Raw genomic sequence first — 17,806 nt, 5'->3', positions numbered from 1 at the left:
AATATTGCCACCATAATCTCCTCATTTTGTAATTGCTTTTGGATACTTATAAGGTTTAATTTCTGATATTACTTCTCAATAAAAAAGAACTCATGTATTAGATTTATGGAAAATTATCCTGGGGATTTTAGATTGTTATTTTAATGTTGGAAGAGCTCAATACAGCAATAGGTCTTATTGTTAGCAGCTGTATTCTGCATGAGTTACATAAACTTCTTGGGATATACAGCCATGGGGGATAATTGCATTCTGGGGGTAGCAAGTCCTGTCTTGGGGTTGTAGAATAAATGCATAATAAAGTATTCTGAAATAAGCATCTTATCTGGCTATTCCTAAGAGACCCTCTGACTCTGGGGTAGATATAGGATGTCTGCCCCAGTACACTTTCCTCAAATCTGAAGCCCTGACAAGAGTGCACCACTCAAGTGTGGGATTTTTCACTAGCTGGCGTGATGTCAGTCAACTAAGGAATACATTTCAAAGGGCAGCAAAATCAAGGCACTGCCATCTGACAGCTTTGTTTCCACGTGATCGACTGGCCAGGAGATCAACAAGGCAGAGATCAGACATGATCTAAACATTCAGCTGTAGGACTTGGTGTTTAGGAAAAGGGAAAATTTCTTCTGTTTGGCCAATGAATTGGAAGCCAGTACAGAGCTAGGTTTTTTTTCTCCTTTCAAGAACATTCTTAAATTAACATTATAGTGATTTTGAGCAGTCTTACCAAATCTACATCTTTCTTCCAACTGAAACCTTTCTGCTTCATCATCTGTACCCAATGCAAAACACTATTTCCAAACCTCTGCAACGCTATAGGGTTCTCCCGAGGATGTCTTCCTCATCTGTTGGATCTAATGATCAACACTTAGCTATATCCCAGGCCTAATATTACCTTAATTTACAAAAAGTTGAGCTAGTTGGTACTTAGCTTTTTCTGGATCATAAAATGTGAGTTCTGAGGACACCAAAAAATAATGAGTTGAAGGCAGAAGTGTGAATAAGTAAGATGATTTTTTTCTTCTTGCATAGTTCTGCAGTAAGTCCTACAGAAATAATGTTCCCTGTAGTCTGGCTTCCTCTACATGATAATCTGTCTACTCAGTTCTAGAAATAGGAATGCTATGGATCAAACAAGTTATGTAAATACGTCTTTGCTTTAAATGTTGAGAAACTAAATTTAACAAACTTTGAGAGGGAAGAGGAGGTATGTGATATGATTAATCGAAGGAATGTTCCTAAATAAATAAAAATCAAGTAATTATTTGCTTAAAACAGGATAACCTAAGCAATTGGGGAGCCTGTACCATGAGGAATTTCAATAAATCTAATCTTAGATTTGTTTACCTAACTTGAGCATTTTGTCCATGTTAGACATTAGAAGAAATCTAGCAAGACAATGGAAGAAATAACATACTGTTGCCAGTTGACAGTTTTCAAACAGACTCAGAGTTTTAAAACTCATTCCTGTTTTTCAGTTAATATTTTGAGGATTATAAGTATAATCTCTTGATAATCTATTCAATAATTTACATGTAGATCATAGTAAAAATGTTCTGCAACTACTGTTGACACCGGGAATCTTCACATTTCAGTGAATAACTAAAGAAAAACCCTGCAGCTTTCAGCTGTCAGTTCAGAGGAAGTTTCCTTGAGTTTCTGAGGCCGTCAGACTACTATCTCCTCTGCCTGTCCATTTCTATAGCAGCTTTGTTGTGTTTTATGATGATAGTCTCACCCCCTTGAGACCAGCAATAGGGAAGGTACAATAGATGCATTATTTGTATTGTTTGGTTTTGTATGAGACACACATTGGGAAACCACTACTTCATGGAACAGCATTTGCAGGAGGTCTCCAGGGGGCACCTCTTACCAATCTCGCTGTCTCAACCCAAGGCTGAATGACAATAAAGAGTGGGAAAAATTAAAAGGAAAGGTGCTTTAATTGAAGCTGTATTTGTGGAAATGTGATATAAACCTAGAAAACACCTTTCTTAGTTCCTGGAATGAGAAAGAGGGCTTCTCCAGAGACTGTCTGCAATGACAGCCAAATCATTACAGGCTAAAACAAATGCCCCCCATTAGCTGAAGATGTACTTCAAAATTCTTCTTTAAGAAAATCCTTATTCTTCCATTGGCAAATAAAATAAGGTAATGGAAAATTAAAAAAAAAAAATAGAGAAGATCTAAAACAGGAGTCAACAAACCTTCTCAGTAAAGGGCTTTGCAGGGCATATGGTCTCTGTTGCAACTACTCAACTCTGCCATTGCAGTGTGAATAGAGCCACTGAAAATAACATGAGCAAATGGGCATGGCTATGTTTCAATAAAACTTTATTTATAAAAACAGGCTGCATTTGACCCAGGGAGCTATAGTTTACTGACTGCTAATCTAAAGTATTCCCCAACCCAGCTACTCATTCTAACATTGAAGAAAGTCTAAAGTAATGAAGAGCGTTGTCAGATCTAAAATCCAGGTCTTCTGAAGTCTTGCCCCACCTCACCCCGCCTCCACCCCTGTCACAATGCTCTCATGTCAGATGTTGCTTGCAAAACTGGGAGGTTAACATGGAACACCTCACAGGGCCAGTGCCTCAGAGGATTTATTCCCCCAGAACCACATGAGGAAAGTCATCCTCTCCCCAGCTGCTAACAAAATGACTTGCAGCTTTGGTATGGTGGGGAAAAAAATATTGGATTTGGAATCAAAAGTTGAATTTGATTTTGCACCATCATGGTCTTATTCACCAACTATGTGTACTCAGGCAAGTCAGGATGTTCATGGCTTTCATTTTCCTTATCTCTAAGAGTCAATATTTAACTCAATAGGAATCTTGTCAGGATCAAATGAGAAAATTTGCCTAAATATCCTTTATTAACTACAAAGGACTAAACAAATATGACCTATGTCAATATATCAATAAAATACTGAGTTAAATGAACGGCTGCCTTCAGGTAAGCTGTGATCAATGGATTATATGATGGGTTGTGATGGGCAAACACAAGTCCCCTGTGTGCATAAAACCACCTGATTTGACTCTACTTCAGGACCTCCAGATTATATCTCCTAGTCTTGATAAGCACACTTGTAAATATACTATTAAAAATGTACTAAATTGTACATATATCCAATCATAGGGGGGTGTCAGGATAGAATCCTGATTTTTTTAAAAACTACTCAAATGATATACTCTGTTAGGTTAAAGAGTAAGCAGCCTTTTTATATTTGAAAGAAAGCCTGTCACTGTGCCTCTCGACTTGGGACACAAACTAGTTCTAAATTCACAAATTACTCGCTGAACCAGGGTATGCAGGAAACTTCCCAGAGTTGGGCTGATAAAAATCCCCTAACGCTTCTGGCTCCTCACAGATCCACATCTGCTTCTCTAAAATCAAGTCCAAACCAGGGCATGGCTCACTTCCTTGAGAGGTGTTCTGTAAGGACATTGTGCAGTAGTAAGAGAAAGAACAGCATTGCTGTATAATCTGTTTGTGGTTGTCTCTTTCTGCTGAGCACAATAACTTGCTTTAGGAAGCATTCTAGAATCTACTGATTTGTTTGTTTTAATGCAACAGTCTGTTTAGAGCTACGCTACTCCTATTACTTATTTTAGTTCTGTAACACCAAAAAAAAGACATAGAATCTATTATAATTAAAAACAAAACTCTTTTTGAAGAAATATTCTCACTGCCCATGGCTTCGAATAGTATTTATGAAATCTTTTGGCCGAAGCATTATGGGTCACTGCAATTCTGAAAGCCACTCAACTCCCAGCCTGATCCGATCAAGATCAGTCTAGAGGCACCCTCTATATGTAAAAGTCTGTGAGGATGGCAGAGTGCTGATAGGGAAAAAGGAAGGAGTGGAAGGAAAAGCAGAAAAGACACCGAGGACATTCTATATTCAGTCGAGCACAGCAAGGTCTGTAAGACAGGACACAAATTCATGGAACCACGTATAACAAACTGGGAGTTAAGAGCCCTGGTCAGTTCCCAAATATATCAATACCATAATGTTCTGGGTGCCTTTGTGTAAGTCACTTTATTCTCTGAGTCTCTGTTTCCTCCCACTTACTTCTAGAGGGTATGAATCGCATACCCAATTTCCTATCTTTACTGTTTTATGAATTCATGATTCCAGGTGTTTTAATAGGGATTTCGCAGAATGGATTACAGGCAGTAAAATGGAGAGATTCTCCTCTGCATATCACAGTGTGTTAACTTACCTGAGTTTTGCCTTATAATGTAGTCTCTTCTTTAACATAGACCTTTGGCTATATAATGACTCGAACACATGGATGCTAAGACTGCGTTTATTTAGAGTTGTCTTTCTTATGGTTTCTTTCACTCCAAAGAAGAGATAACCCCTTCTTGGTACCTAGAACTATGTCCCCACTTCTCCCATCTCTGATGGAATACTCTAGGTAAAATCCTGTGTGTGCTATGATTGCCTATGCAGTGGGGATAGCACACAAAATACTGAACTTGGAAAATCATGAACCTGGAAAAGTAGTTCATGAAAAACATTACAGTTTATACTTAGAACTATAAATTTATATCTTACAGATAACAGACTACTCAGATGAAATCCCTCTTTATATCAATGAAGAAAACAACAGACGATATATACTTATGCTAGTCATTACATAATCTAAATACTTGGAAACTGGAAGAGAATCATCATCAAGCAACCCTTATAGATCAGTGGTTCTCAACTCTGATAGCACAATAAGATCGTGCTTTAATTTTTAGTGACCAGGCTCCCTCCCCTAACAATTAAATCAGGACCTTGTTCTAAAAACAGATGCAAGGAAAACATCTGTAGACACCTCACTTTTCATACACAAGTCTTCCTTCCTTCATTAGCACATGTTCCAATACAGGAATAAATTTTATTTCATTTTTCAAGTTTTCATTGAAGTATAAGGAGCACGGGAGGACTCGGCCTCTAGCAATTGCCATCTTTGGAAGGATGATGTCGCCTGAAAAAAGGCAGTCATGGAAGCTGCTCCAGGTAACTTCTGAGACCTCTGGAGATCCCTCACTTCTCACTAATTCGTGTTTTACCATCTGTAAAAAGAAGGCAACGTTTGCCTCTTACCATCCCAGAAGAATGATCTGAGTAAAAATATAATGAAATATGTGAGTTCCTAGGAGTCCTTTTCAAAGAAAGGTATGATGTAAAATTAAGATATCATGTTAGCTACTGTGGTTGTCACTACTACTGTTACTTCACTGTTGTACTACAATATCCTTGTCACCCTGTTAATGATCTTCTTGGGACCAAAAGTGACAGGTGTAAAATGATATTTTTTAATGTCATACTTGCTTTGTCTTGTAAAGAAAAGTCTAAGAGGACTTCAGAGAAGGCCAAAAATATAGTATTCCTGTAAGCCAAGTCCCTATAACCTCAGATCAAATGTACACATTCATGATTTCAGTTTCTCCACCCCTTCAATTACCATGCCTTTTCATTCAAATATAATGTAAATCTTCAGCTGACGTGAACAGTGTTATAAAACACTGGAGGGGCTCTCTTAGAGCATTCAATTGTGTCAGCCTTTCCTGAATCCACCCTTCCTGAATATCAGAAGTATTTCTATCTTACTTCTAGAGGACAAGCTCCATTTCACATCTGTCTCTTGCAGACTCCTGTAATATGTGCACAGTAGTAAATGTTGCTGTGCCACTGAAGGACCCTGTATCCAGAGTCTGAAGCCCTTTTTCCTTATATGTGCAATAAGAGAAACTAAACTAACTGAGGTCTACGTCCTTCTACTTCAATTACATATATAATTATTTCCAAAAAAACCAATAGGATGCTTTTTAAAAAGCTGAACTATGTGACTGTAAAATTCAATTTGAAGAACAAAGCAAATATCGTCAGCTAAAATAGCAAAGAAATCTTTGAATAGTTTAAAAGTATGTAAGGGAACATGGAGGTCTTCCCCTGCCAAATATTAAGACATATGATTAACTTACAACAATTATAGGTATTTTCTCTCTGGCTCAAAAGTCACACAATAGGATAGAATAGAAGGTACAAAAACCAACTTATGTTTATGAAAGACTCAGTGAGAAAATGATCAAGTTAGGGACTACTATTGTGACTGAAATTTTTATCCATTTCTAATTGTTACTCATAGTATATAGAAAATATCTTTGTATTCTTTACATTAAATTGCTGACTGGCCATGCTATTTAATTCATTATTATTTTCTAATAGTTTTTCAATTGATTAACTTTTGGCTTCCAGGTCAACAAATCTATTGCTTGCACATGCTACGGTTATTTCCTTTTATTTAAATATACTTATTAGTAGGAGTATTAGTACTGGTTTTAGTATTCTTATGCATTGAGTAGAACTTCCAGAATTATGATGGATAATGGAGGTGACAGCATCCTTCTGACTTTTCTACTAAGTGGATATTGGCTGTTAGTTTTAAATACATATTCTTAATTGTGTAAAAGAGGCACCATATCTCTAGTTTACTGAATGTGTATTTTGATTCATGAATATATGTTGCATTTATAAATGTCTCTTCTTCATTTATTGGAGGATTTTCACAAGTTTTTTTCTTATGATATGATGTGACGAATCATGATTATAGATCATATCCTTAAATTTACTAAACTGTACTTGGTATAGTTTTTGTTTAAAATAATCAGAACCTGATAACACTGTGTTTCACATTTTGGCATCTTTAGACATAAATGAAATTGGTTTATGTTTTGTTTTTGTGTTATTCTTGTCAGGTGTTAGTCAAAGTATTAAGTAGTCTATTTTTAAAATTGGTACTATGGCTATTACCCGGCTGAATAGGCAATCAAACAGGGTAAACTATATTATCCAAATCCACTTGAGTTGGAAAGTTACAGTTCAGCTGTTAGGACTATTGAATGCAATGAATAAGTACATATTTTAGTTTTTAGTTTTCTTTGTGCAGATTAAAACAACTTTGAGAACCACAGCTGTGTCAACATAATATCAAACCAATTTGTGTATTTGGAAATTAAAACTTTGTCATTCAGATTATCAGCTATATGCGTAACACATATAGACAAGGAAAATTTTATTTTCTTTTTCATTTATTAAATTACTGATGGAATGTTTGGACTCCATGAAAAAACTCAAGGCAGAACAAATTTTGGTAAAAATTGACATCTTATAAGAACAAAATTTCTGCAGAATAGAAATTAATAGTCTTTTTTCAAATGTTGACTACTGGGAAATGGTAGGAAATACATGGGACACGGAGTTAAAAGATCTGGGCTCGAGTTAAAAGATCTGGGCTCGAGTTAAAACTGCAAACTAGTTGTAGGACACAAAAACAATATGCAAAAATCAGTTGCATTTCTGTACACTAACGATGAACAATCCAAAAGAAAATTAGAAAACAATCTCACTTACAGTAGCATCTAAAAGAACAAAATACTTAGGAATAACTTAACCAAGGAGACAAAAGACGTACACTGAAAAATACAAAATATTGCAGAGTGAAATTTTAAAAGACATCAATAAATATAAATATAGCCTGTGCTCATGAATTGGAAGACAGTATTGTTAAGATGTCAATACTACTCAAAATCTATAGATTTAATAGATTTAATGCAATCTCTATCAGAATCCCAATGACATTTTTTGCAGAAATAGAAAAATGCAACCTAAAACTCATGGAATCTCAAAGGACCTCAAACAGTCAAAACAATTTTGAAAATGAACAAAACTGGAAGTTGCATACTTCCAGATTTCAAAACTTCCAACAAAGCTACAGTAATCAATAAAGTGTAGCGCTGGCATAAAGACAGACATATAGACCAATAAATAGAATACAGAGCTCAGAAATAAACCGTCACATATATCGTCAAATAATTTTCAACAAGGGTGCCAAGACCGCTCAATGGGGAAAAGACAGTCTTTTCAACAAATAGTGTTAGGAAAACTGGATATCTACATGCAAAAGAATGCAGTTGGACCCTTACCTTACACTATACACAAAAATTAACTCACAATAGATCAAACACCTAAATGTAAAAACTAATACTATAAAACTCTTAGAAGAAAGTATAGGGAAAAGCTTCATGACATTGGGTTTGGCAGTGATTTCTTGGATACGACACCAAAAGCACAGGCAATGAAAAAAAGAAAAAACATAAATTAAACTTAATCAAAATTTTTTTTTAATTTTGTGCATCAAAGGACACTATCAACAGAGTAAAAGAGAAAATAATTGCAAATCATGTATCTGATAAGGGATTAATATCCAGAATATATAAAGAACTCATACAACTCAACAACAACAAAAGAAAACCCAATTAAGAAATAGTTAAAGGACTTGAATAGACATTTATCCAAAGAAGATATATAGATGGCCAATAAGCACATGAAAAGATGCTGAACTCCATTAATCATTAGGGAAATGCAAATCAAAACCCTAATGAGATACCTCATATGTATTAGGCAAGGAAGGAAGGAAGGAAGGAAGGAAGGAAGGGAGGGAGGGAGGGAGGGAGGGAGAGAGGGAGAGAGGGAGGGAATAATAAGTGTTGACAAGGATGTGGAGAAATTAGAGCCCCTGTGGTCTGCTGGTGGGCATGTTAAATGGTGCCACCACTGTGAAAAACAGAGTGGTGATTCCTCAAAAAAATTAAACATGGAATTACTATATGATTCAGCAACCCTCCTTCTGGGTATATACCTAAGATAACTGAAAGCAGTAACTTGAACAGATATCTGTATCATAGCAGCGCTATTCACAATAGCCGAAAGGTGGAAACATACCAAATGTCCATCAAGGGATGAATAGATAAACCAAATGTGGTATATTCATGCAACGGAATATCACTCAACCTTAAAAATGAATGAAATTCTAACACAAGCTATGATATGAATGAACTTTGAAGACATCAGGCTAAGTGAAATAATCTAGACACAAAAGGACAAATGTTGAACAATTTCACTAATATGAGGTACCTAGAATACTCTAATTCATAGAGATAAGAAAATAAAAAGATGGTTGTCAAGGGCTGGAGGAAAGGGGAAATAGGTGTTATTGCTTAATGGGTACAGAGTTTCAGTTTGAGAAGAAAAAGTTCTGGGGATGGACAAGAGTGATGGTTGCTCAACGGTGTGAATGTACTCAATGCCACTGAATTTTACACCTAAAAATGGTTAAAATGGTAAATTTTATATTATGTGTATTTTACCGCACACACAAAACTACTTTAAGTTACTTGAGACCAGGGATTATGTCTCATTTCCCTCTGTATAAAACTGTCCACACAACAGGGCCTCTGGCATCAGATGGAGCAGGGCTTGAAACCCAGATTTTTCACTTACTGTCTATCGGACTAATTATTAGTAACTTCTCAAAGCCTCTGTTTCCATATCTATAAAATGACAGCTATAATAGTATCTACCTTTTGAGTTGAAATGAAAAATAAATGAGCAATGCATTTTTTAAAAAAACCCCACAATAATGGTGCTGACAAATGATAGGTATTAAATAACTGTTCACTGTTACTCATATTCCAGAGCTCAGCACAATAGTGGACACAGTTCTCACCTCTGATGCCACTTGTATTTTCTGTCTATCAAGTGGGGTCTACATGGCCTCCATCACAGACTTGCCATGAGGCTTAACTGAGAGTTATGAGAAAGTGCTTGTAAATTACAGGACTATACAAAAATAAGACATTTCACTGCATAATGACAAAATACATTAGAAAGTAAAGTGAGAAATGGTTTTAAAAAATACTTGCATTTGCCACAAAGAACATTTTTCAACGTTGATTTCAAATGTAAAAACACACTGCCAAAGGAAAATATACAGAGACATCCAAATCTGGAGTAACAATATTCAGGTTTCCCTGACATATATAAAAAGACTGTTCACACACACAAAATAAACACATATTTCATGGTGGCACTTACACTCATGAAAAATAAGCCAAATACCTATCATTCTGAAATGGCTCTTTATGTCACACCTCATGACCAAGGAAAAGCTACCTTCCACGTGCGTTCTGGTCTGTTTGCATACTCAGCCTCAATAAGATTTTCTTGAAAAAGCCAAAGCCCTCACGGTGGAGTGAAACCAGATGTTCAGGGATCGACTGAGGGCAGCGGGTTTTCCAAGGGAGCATTTTGGGAGGTTTCCCTGTACCTGGAGGAAAGAGCTGGCAAGGAGAGTCGTGCTGCACGTGCACCTTCTTCTCCAAGACAGCAGAGGGCACTCCAACTCCACGAGAGACAAGACACTCTCCCTTCCTGGCCTGACTGAAAGAATAAACTCCAGACGGGCAATGCCCCTCCGTTCCCACCACGAAATTCCACTGAAAACATATTCCATTCCCTAAGAATGGTCAGCGCACTCAAAATAAGTAAACGGAGCCTCGGTGAAGGGAAATTGCGTGGCCCACCAGACAGCAGGCTCCCTCGGGGCTTACCAACTCCTCCCACACCTCTTACGTTCCAAGGAGAGGTGAAAATGTCTGTGGCAGGAATTGTGAAGGAGCAACCAATACCTCCCACGGTTCATAAGCCCGAAACAAGTTTCACTTAGGAATATTAAGTTACAGCCAAGGAGCATCGGGCCAGCAGCCTGGACAAGCATTCCCACCCATTCACAATAAAAGTCACACAGGTGAGGGGGATAGGATGGGGGGGCGGGGGAAGGGGGGCTCATGGCACACTGTCAGGAAAGGTTTAGGCGACACATACAAAAGCAGTGACCCTACTAGCTCTGACCAAAATAAACAGTCATCTTCCTTAAAACGGGTAGAAATTTGTGAGGCTAACTCCCATTGTGCAAAGAAACTCTGCCACCTTCTAATGTGGTGTGCTGAAAAATTGTAAAACAACCTAAAGATATAAGAGTTAAGGTTTCATAACGTTGCTGCTCTTTTCTCCTTGACCCTATTATTCAGTTAGTTAGTCAAATGGCTTTAATTTAGTTAAGAGAAAAACCCCAAATAAAATGTTTCTGTCAGATTCTCCTCATTCCATTCACATTGCTTAGGAGCCCAGATGATTCTCTATAAAGGAATTCAGTGAGGACTTCCTTTTCTCTCTGTTTTCTACGCTCCCTGGCCTATCCCCATTTTCCTCATCCTATTTTTGTCATCGAACCCTCAGTCAACATGATATGCATTCTTTCCAGATCAGGCAAGCATCACAAAGAAATAAAACAACCATCCAGATATGAATCTACATGAACGAATATGCCATTAAAGTCACCTTGCCTCCATGGCTTTGGCAAAACTGGTAAAATTCACACTGAAGGAAACTTATAATGCCCTTCCTCAGGCAATTTAACAAGCTTCGGAAAATGGGATGCGTGCGGACTAGGTAATAGATTGTTAGCTCGCCCTAGGCACTCACTATGCCTTGCGTGTCTTGACAGCAAGTGGTAGGCCCTCCAGTGGGCCTTAAAATGATCAAAACCAGGTTCAAATCCTGGCTCTGGTACTTTTTTACTTATGTTACCTAGAGTGTTTTACTTAACTCCTCTGAGCTTTCATATTCTCAGATATAAAAATAAAAATAGGAACAATCTAGGAGTGTTGAAAGGATATGTATTTCATATTCATATTTCAACAACAACCCTGGGTGCTCAGTCAACAGGACGTTCTTCTTTGGACTAAAACGATGAGTTAAATGTTATGCAAACTTTCTAAAACTCAGATTTGACAAATGTTACTTACATCTAAAGCACGTGCATGTTTCTGGCCTAGGAGAAGTTCAAATTCTTCATTTAACTCTCTCCGTATCAGGATACACGATGTCAGCAAACTTCATAGGTGGGGGGGAAAAAAAGTAGAGATATATTTAGCTACAAATTATTGCCCTTTATCCTGAAAATTCCAGAAAAGGCTTCTTCTGTCTACTCGAAAAATGTTCTGGTGTCTCTGAAAATGGACAAACAGGCCTAAGGAAGACTGACAAAGGAACAACCTGACTTAAGATTTGTGTCGAAGGCTTTGGTGCAATTCTCTCAGCATTTCTAAATCACACTGCACATCTAGGTTTCTTTCCAAATAGTATATTGATTACTTGCAGCCAAATTGTGGTCTTTCAAACAGCATGTTCCTTTATCATCACAGAACCAGCAGTTTCAGATTCCACAACTGAGAGCTACATAGTTTATAGGAATTGATATTCAGAATAAGACTTTCTAGTTTGAAGCTGAATAATGATAGATGTGTGGAGCCTGGTTGCTTGCTGGGAAAAAATAGTACATTTCAAGTTTCCATAGTCTTGCCAGGGGGAACAGCACCTTGTGTATTCTTACAGGAGAGAAAAATATTTCCAACTACCACACCAGTTTAGAAGACCTAATCCTAGAAATGTCATGGTGATAGTTTCTTCTTTTCTGGGGATGGCAACTCAAGACTAAACAAACAATTGTAAATTCACCTCCTCATTCCAGCAAAATCATTTGTTCCATGTTATATACAGCACTGTTATTCTGTCATTAATGGTCAACTTTTGAATTAGGAAAAAGTGTACAGAGAGAATGTATCACCTAATTTTCCATGATAGGTCATGATATACTTGCTGTATCCTTCTAAATAAAATGAAAGCAAATGCAGATTTCTTGGCCATATTTACTACTTTTTTAAGTAGAGGTCAACTGACATTCATTGATTTTATTTCATCTATATTATTTGGAAAATATCATTAATGATATATCTGCTTTTTTCCTTGCTTAAAAAATACATATTTCAATCTTTTATTCAAATATAAATCCTGAAGTTAGTCTTAAATTTGCATATCTGGAGATATATTTAAAAAATAATAAACTCTCTAATTAATTGATTATGGTACAAACATCTCTCATCCTGCCCTCCTTTTTTTTTAAGAGAATTTCTCAAATTTAGTGATTTTTAATCAAAATAGACTTTCTGATTCACATCTCATTAAATAGGAGTTTGAAAGAAAGGACAGAAGTATTTTATGCAAAGTTCTGGAATGTGTAGAACTTGAGAGACTGCTCCCATAGCAGCTCCCTGAGCAAAATGTAATCAGTCAGTTTAGTAAGACATAAATTGCTTACCTGTGGTACCAGAACTCTAAAGAAAAAGTCCTGTTCTCTCAGATAGGAATGTGTGTAGAGAATGTCTACTACTTATGACACAGGAAATAGCTCAGTTTACTGGTTCTACATGCATGTGCTATTTTAAAAAGCATGATTTCCAACATTTATTATAATATCATGTGATTAAAATTTGGGGTAGCTTCTCTATGATGCCTTTTGAGACTACATCAATCTAACCTTTCTCCCTGTCTTCTCTCAAGTTCTGTAATGGGGTATCATGCAGTTTGGCATTTCAAATTTCTTTCTAACTATTGATACATATCAATTTATACTTTACAAAGAGTACGTATTCTTTGTGGACACAACAGACCCACAAAATTATTCTCTCTCTCTAAATATATATATATTTAGTATATATATATACACATGCATACATATAACTATTATATATGTATATATATTTATATATATATTTATGGATATATATATATATAGTTTCTTAAAAAGTGACAAACATAGAATAGGAACTCCAAAACCATTTTTTTCAAAATAAATTTTTAGGAAATTTTATTGACTACAAACAAGACCTCCTGAAATCACAGTGATTCTGTGATGATATTAATATAAAGAAATCATGAAAAGTAATTTGCAAGCTACAGTCCTTTAACCACAATTATTTTTTCACTTCTCAGCCTATACAGGGTCACACACACACGTACATTAAGAGAGAAGAGGGGATCACCTTGCTTTCCTATCAAATCCTGAAAAGAGTAATTTTACAAATTTAAAAATTATAATTATTTGAGTATAATTATAAATTTTTGATGATGGCTCTGATGAAGTCTATAAAACTATCTAGGTGATAATCTTGAAACCAAGTTAACTAAAACACGTACATTAAGAAGCCGAGAGAACTAACTTTTGAAATTAATAAAATCCCTTGCTAAAGTGTGCAAACTCCAGTATATGATTTCAAGTGATGATTATCTCTAGAATAGCATCCTTAATTTTGTGGGAGTACATAAAATGAATTTAACATTTTATTTTGATAACCTTGACATACTTGTTTTATTATTTTAAAGTTAGAGAACATGGTATTAGTGAAGGTAGGTTTTCGTTTTTGTAACTTAAGAATTGTGTAAAGTGTCTCAAAGAATCTTAAGAGCCTAAAGATATATGAAAATAAAGGTATTCTTACCTAAATTAAGTGGCCAATTAGTTAATAGTGCATCTTTACCATTCAAATTCAGTAAATAAAACGTGTCTGATTTGCTTCTCATAGAAGAGAAGAGATGGCCACTTAAGCATAATGAATTACACAGTAATTTTTTGTACGTGTGAATTTAAAATTGCAACTATTTTTGAAGAGCACTATGTAAAGATTAGGGAATCCTATTTTAAGAACTGAGTGGAAAGTACTGTGTACCAAGGCAAAAGAAAATCAATCTGCATGAAATTCATTTGGCTAAAAAAAGAACGAGTGGGTAAAACTGAAATATGGAGAGTCAAACAGTTTTCAACTCCAACATATACTTTATTTGCCACCCTGCCTTCCATACTCACATAACCACTGTCACTTATATTTTACTATTACCTGAATGCATGTTAAAATTCACTTCTGAAACAAGGACAATTTTGCAACATGTTGATGTTTCCCGAAATAAACATGAGTAGTGGCTCTTTTACCCAGCAGTCTCCTTCATCACTCTAGAGAAGGAATGTCGACAGACTTTGTATCTGCAATGTAATTAGCTTGTGGAGGCAGGATCATAATGAAAGCAAAATTTACATTATTACAGGCATGTGACTACTCATTCTAACTGGAATAAAAAGTGAATTCCACTATGTACATTCAAAGATTTATTCAATCCAGTTTCTAATATTTTCCCTCCAGAAGAGCCAGAGTGTGATTAGCAAGCTGGAACACTAAAAACTGTTCCTGAATGGAGAGTTCCCATCCTGTCTCAATGGGATCAAAGAAAAGAGAAAGGCTCCAAATCAAACACAGGGAGTGTTGTTTGGCTACCATAAACTGTGCAACTGGTTTCTAGGCCATGTTGTAATTAAACTGTAGTCGGGAGAAGTTATACACTGTTCTTAGAAATAATACTAATAATAATCCTGTCAATCAAAAGTCCTGAATTGAAAGCTCTTTGTTGGGTCCTACCATCAAGGATGAGCTGCAGGTGAAAAATTATTACTGATAGCCAAATGCAGAGACTACATCTTCAGATGCTATGGCCTAAGGTCATGAAGGTGAAGAAGCAAAATAAATGCAGCTCTCATCTAGCAATAATGGATTTGCAAGAATTTGAAACAAAACTTTCCTTCCAGCTACTGCTTTCATGTCAGAGAAATAAAATACATGTGCAAAATTTAAAGCTTTCTGTATCTAACCCTTTCTGACCTCTTTTCAATTCAGTTATTAATAATAACAACTATGATAATAATGCTTATGCCCAAGACTGGAATGAGGGTTAATTAGTTAATATTTATAAAGCTTTCTGAAAATGAAAAATACTATTTAAACACTAAGTACATTCTTTTCTTTTCTCCTTTCACCCTTTACTTTCATTTCCTTCTTTTGTCATAGATCAATTCGTTTTTCCTCCTCTCTGGCTAATTTTTTCACTGGTTATACTTTCTACTCTTTTTTCTGTTCTTGCCCTTGACTCCACACTGATCCCTATCACTCTCTTGCTTTTCTCCCCTCCTATGCTTTAAGGCACCTCTTTCTCATTTTAATTTCTTCTCTCTAGTCTTCCTTTATCCACTTCTCACTCTCTTTCCTCTTTTGCATATATATTTATCTTCTTCATTTTCTTTATTACTTTAAACATCAGTAAAATATTAAAACTGATATAGTTTTTAATTAAATTTCATCCCCATGTTATGGGCTATTGAGACCAAAAAGAAGATAAATCCAATTGGTTGTCCCCAATCCTTTCCTACTAGGTATTTCCTACTAGATGGCAAACTCCATGAAATCATAGACTGTGACCACCTGGAATAGCTTCTCCCTTGCATTCGGCAAAATATCAATAAAGGATTGTTTTTAATGAATCCTTCCACCCTATAACATCCTGACAACCTATGAGCTTTCAAAGTCTTAATGATACTATGAGTTTTCAAAAGCCTTATCATAGGGCATAAGTATTGTATCAGGTTTCAGCTGATCTCACATGTATATTTCGCATTGTATGTGCAACTTCTAAAGGCTTATTGCCAACAATAAAAAGACTGGAATTTATCAATTTATCATCCCCTTTCTAAAAGAAACAGTGTAGAAATAATACAGCTGTCTCCTTAGGCCTACACAAAGAATTTAGTTGTAGTTATAAGGATCAAGCAATTTAAAATTCTATATTTTAATTATATATTTCAAGAGATTCTATTGTTTAAAAGATCTACTCATTTTAGAAATAGGATGCCAAATTGTAGACCTATTCAGTTTATAAGCTCAGGACTCAACTAGTTATTCTTCCTAGTTATTCTCACTCATCAGAGTCCCCAAGTCTAATTATATAGATTGCTACCTGAACAATCTAACTAAATCATTTAACCAGTGCTGTATTCTTGCTCAAATGCTTTTGGGGCAATGAATTGCTTATAAAGTTCAAAGTTTACCAGTTAAGACCCACAAAATCATTCCTCAGCTTTTATTTCCAAGTTGAATCAAATATTCAGTACATATGTACTATGTGCTATGTTAGGTTCAGTTGGGCTACGTTTTCCCATGCGTCTGCCTCATGGAGAACATAGGAAGCACAAGTTATTGTATCTAAAGCTATAACCTCCAGCAGAACTCTTGTTGCCTACCAACCAGTAGTTAACTGGTCTCACAAGTTCTGTACTTTCCAGTCTCTGTGCAGTTTCATTCATCCAATGTGACCCTGCCACTCCTCTCTCTCATTTTTTTAAAAGCTTTACCAGAAAATTTGAAGTGATTATCCCTCATCCTGATAATTAGTGCCCTGTACACTTATTTTGATGATTAATCAGGCACAGTCTCATTATATTTACTCAACAGACATGCATTAAATTCTTACCATGTTCAGGAAATTGTGCTAAGTTTTGTAAGAAGCTGTGGAAATATATGAAATAGTTGTAACCCTTAAAGGTATTTATCTTCTCAGGGACATAAACAAGTAAGAAGGTGATAAGTAACAATGAAAGCCATCAACTAAATATTATAGATGTACAGATGAAAAAGGAAACATTTTCAGCAGGTCGTGAGTAGGAAATGTTCGAACTGGTTGTGCTAAGGGAGTCAAGGTAATCCACCGAGGAATAGAGTAGTAGGCTGCACTGCCCAAAAGGACAGGGTTGAGGCTGGAAACATCATTTAGAGATCCAAAAGTTTACATTTCATTAAAATGTAAAGCAAGAGGAGTAATCAATCAATTAATGGTTAAAGAAGGTGGAAGACTGTTTTAAACAGATGTATTTGCTACCTATTGCTGTGTAACAAATTATCCCAGAATTTAATGGCTTAAAGCAACAAACTTTCATTTATTATCTCACGTGGATTAGGAATCTGGGTGCAGTTTAGTTCAATGTCTCTCACTCGAGGTATCTCATTAGATTGCAATCAAGCTGTTGGTTGGAGCTATAGTCTCATCTGAAAGCTTTCACTTTCAAGATTATTCACATGGATATTAGTTAGCCTTGGCCTTTCCATAAGGATACCTATGACAAGGCATCTGGCTTCCTCAGGGTGAGAGATCTGAGAAGGACAGAGAGACAAAGAGAGCAAGTTGACCCAAAGC

General features: G+C 36.0%; 1 long non-coding RNA gene across 2 annotated transcripts in view; it reads right to left on the bottom strand.

Annotated features, from left to right (window-relative positions):
• Positions 1-13,187, bottom strand: part of LOC309612494 — a 947,061-nt gene extending 933,874 nt beyond the window's left edge. For both annotated transcript variants that reach the window (XR_014235210.1, XR_014235211.1), the window contains exon 1: positions 11,704-13,187. This is a non-coding gene — a long non-coding RNA (uncharacterized lncRNA). The remainder of the gene's footprint in view (positions 1-11,703) is intronic.
• Positions 13,188-17,806: the final 4,619 nt, after the last annotated feature.

The sequence above is a fragment of the Balaenoptera borealis genome (genome assembly GCF_965194805.1).
Source record: "Balaenoptera borealis genome assembly, chromosome: 15".
In the NCBI taxonomy this organism is placed as follows: Eukaryota; Metazoa; Chordata; class Mammalia; order Artiodactyla; family Balaenopteridae; genus Balaenoptera; species Balaenoptera borealis.
The sequence above is the reverse complement of the archived record's forward strand: the minus strand, read 5'-3'. Positions and strand labels throughout refer to the sequence as shown.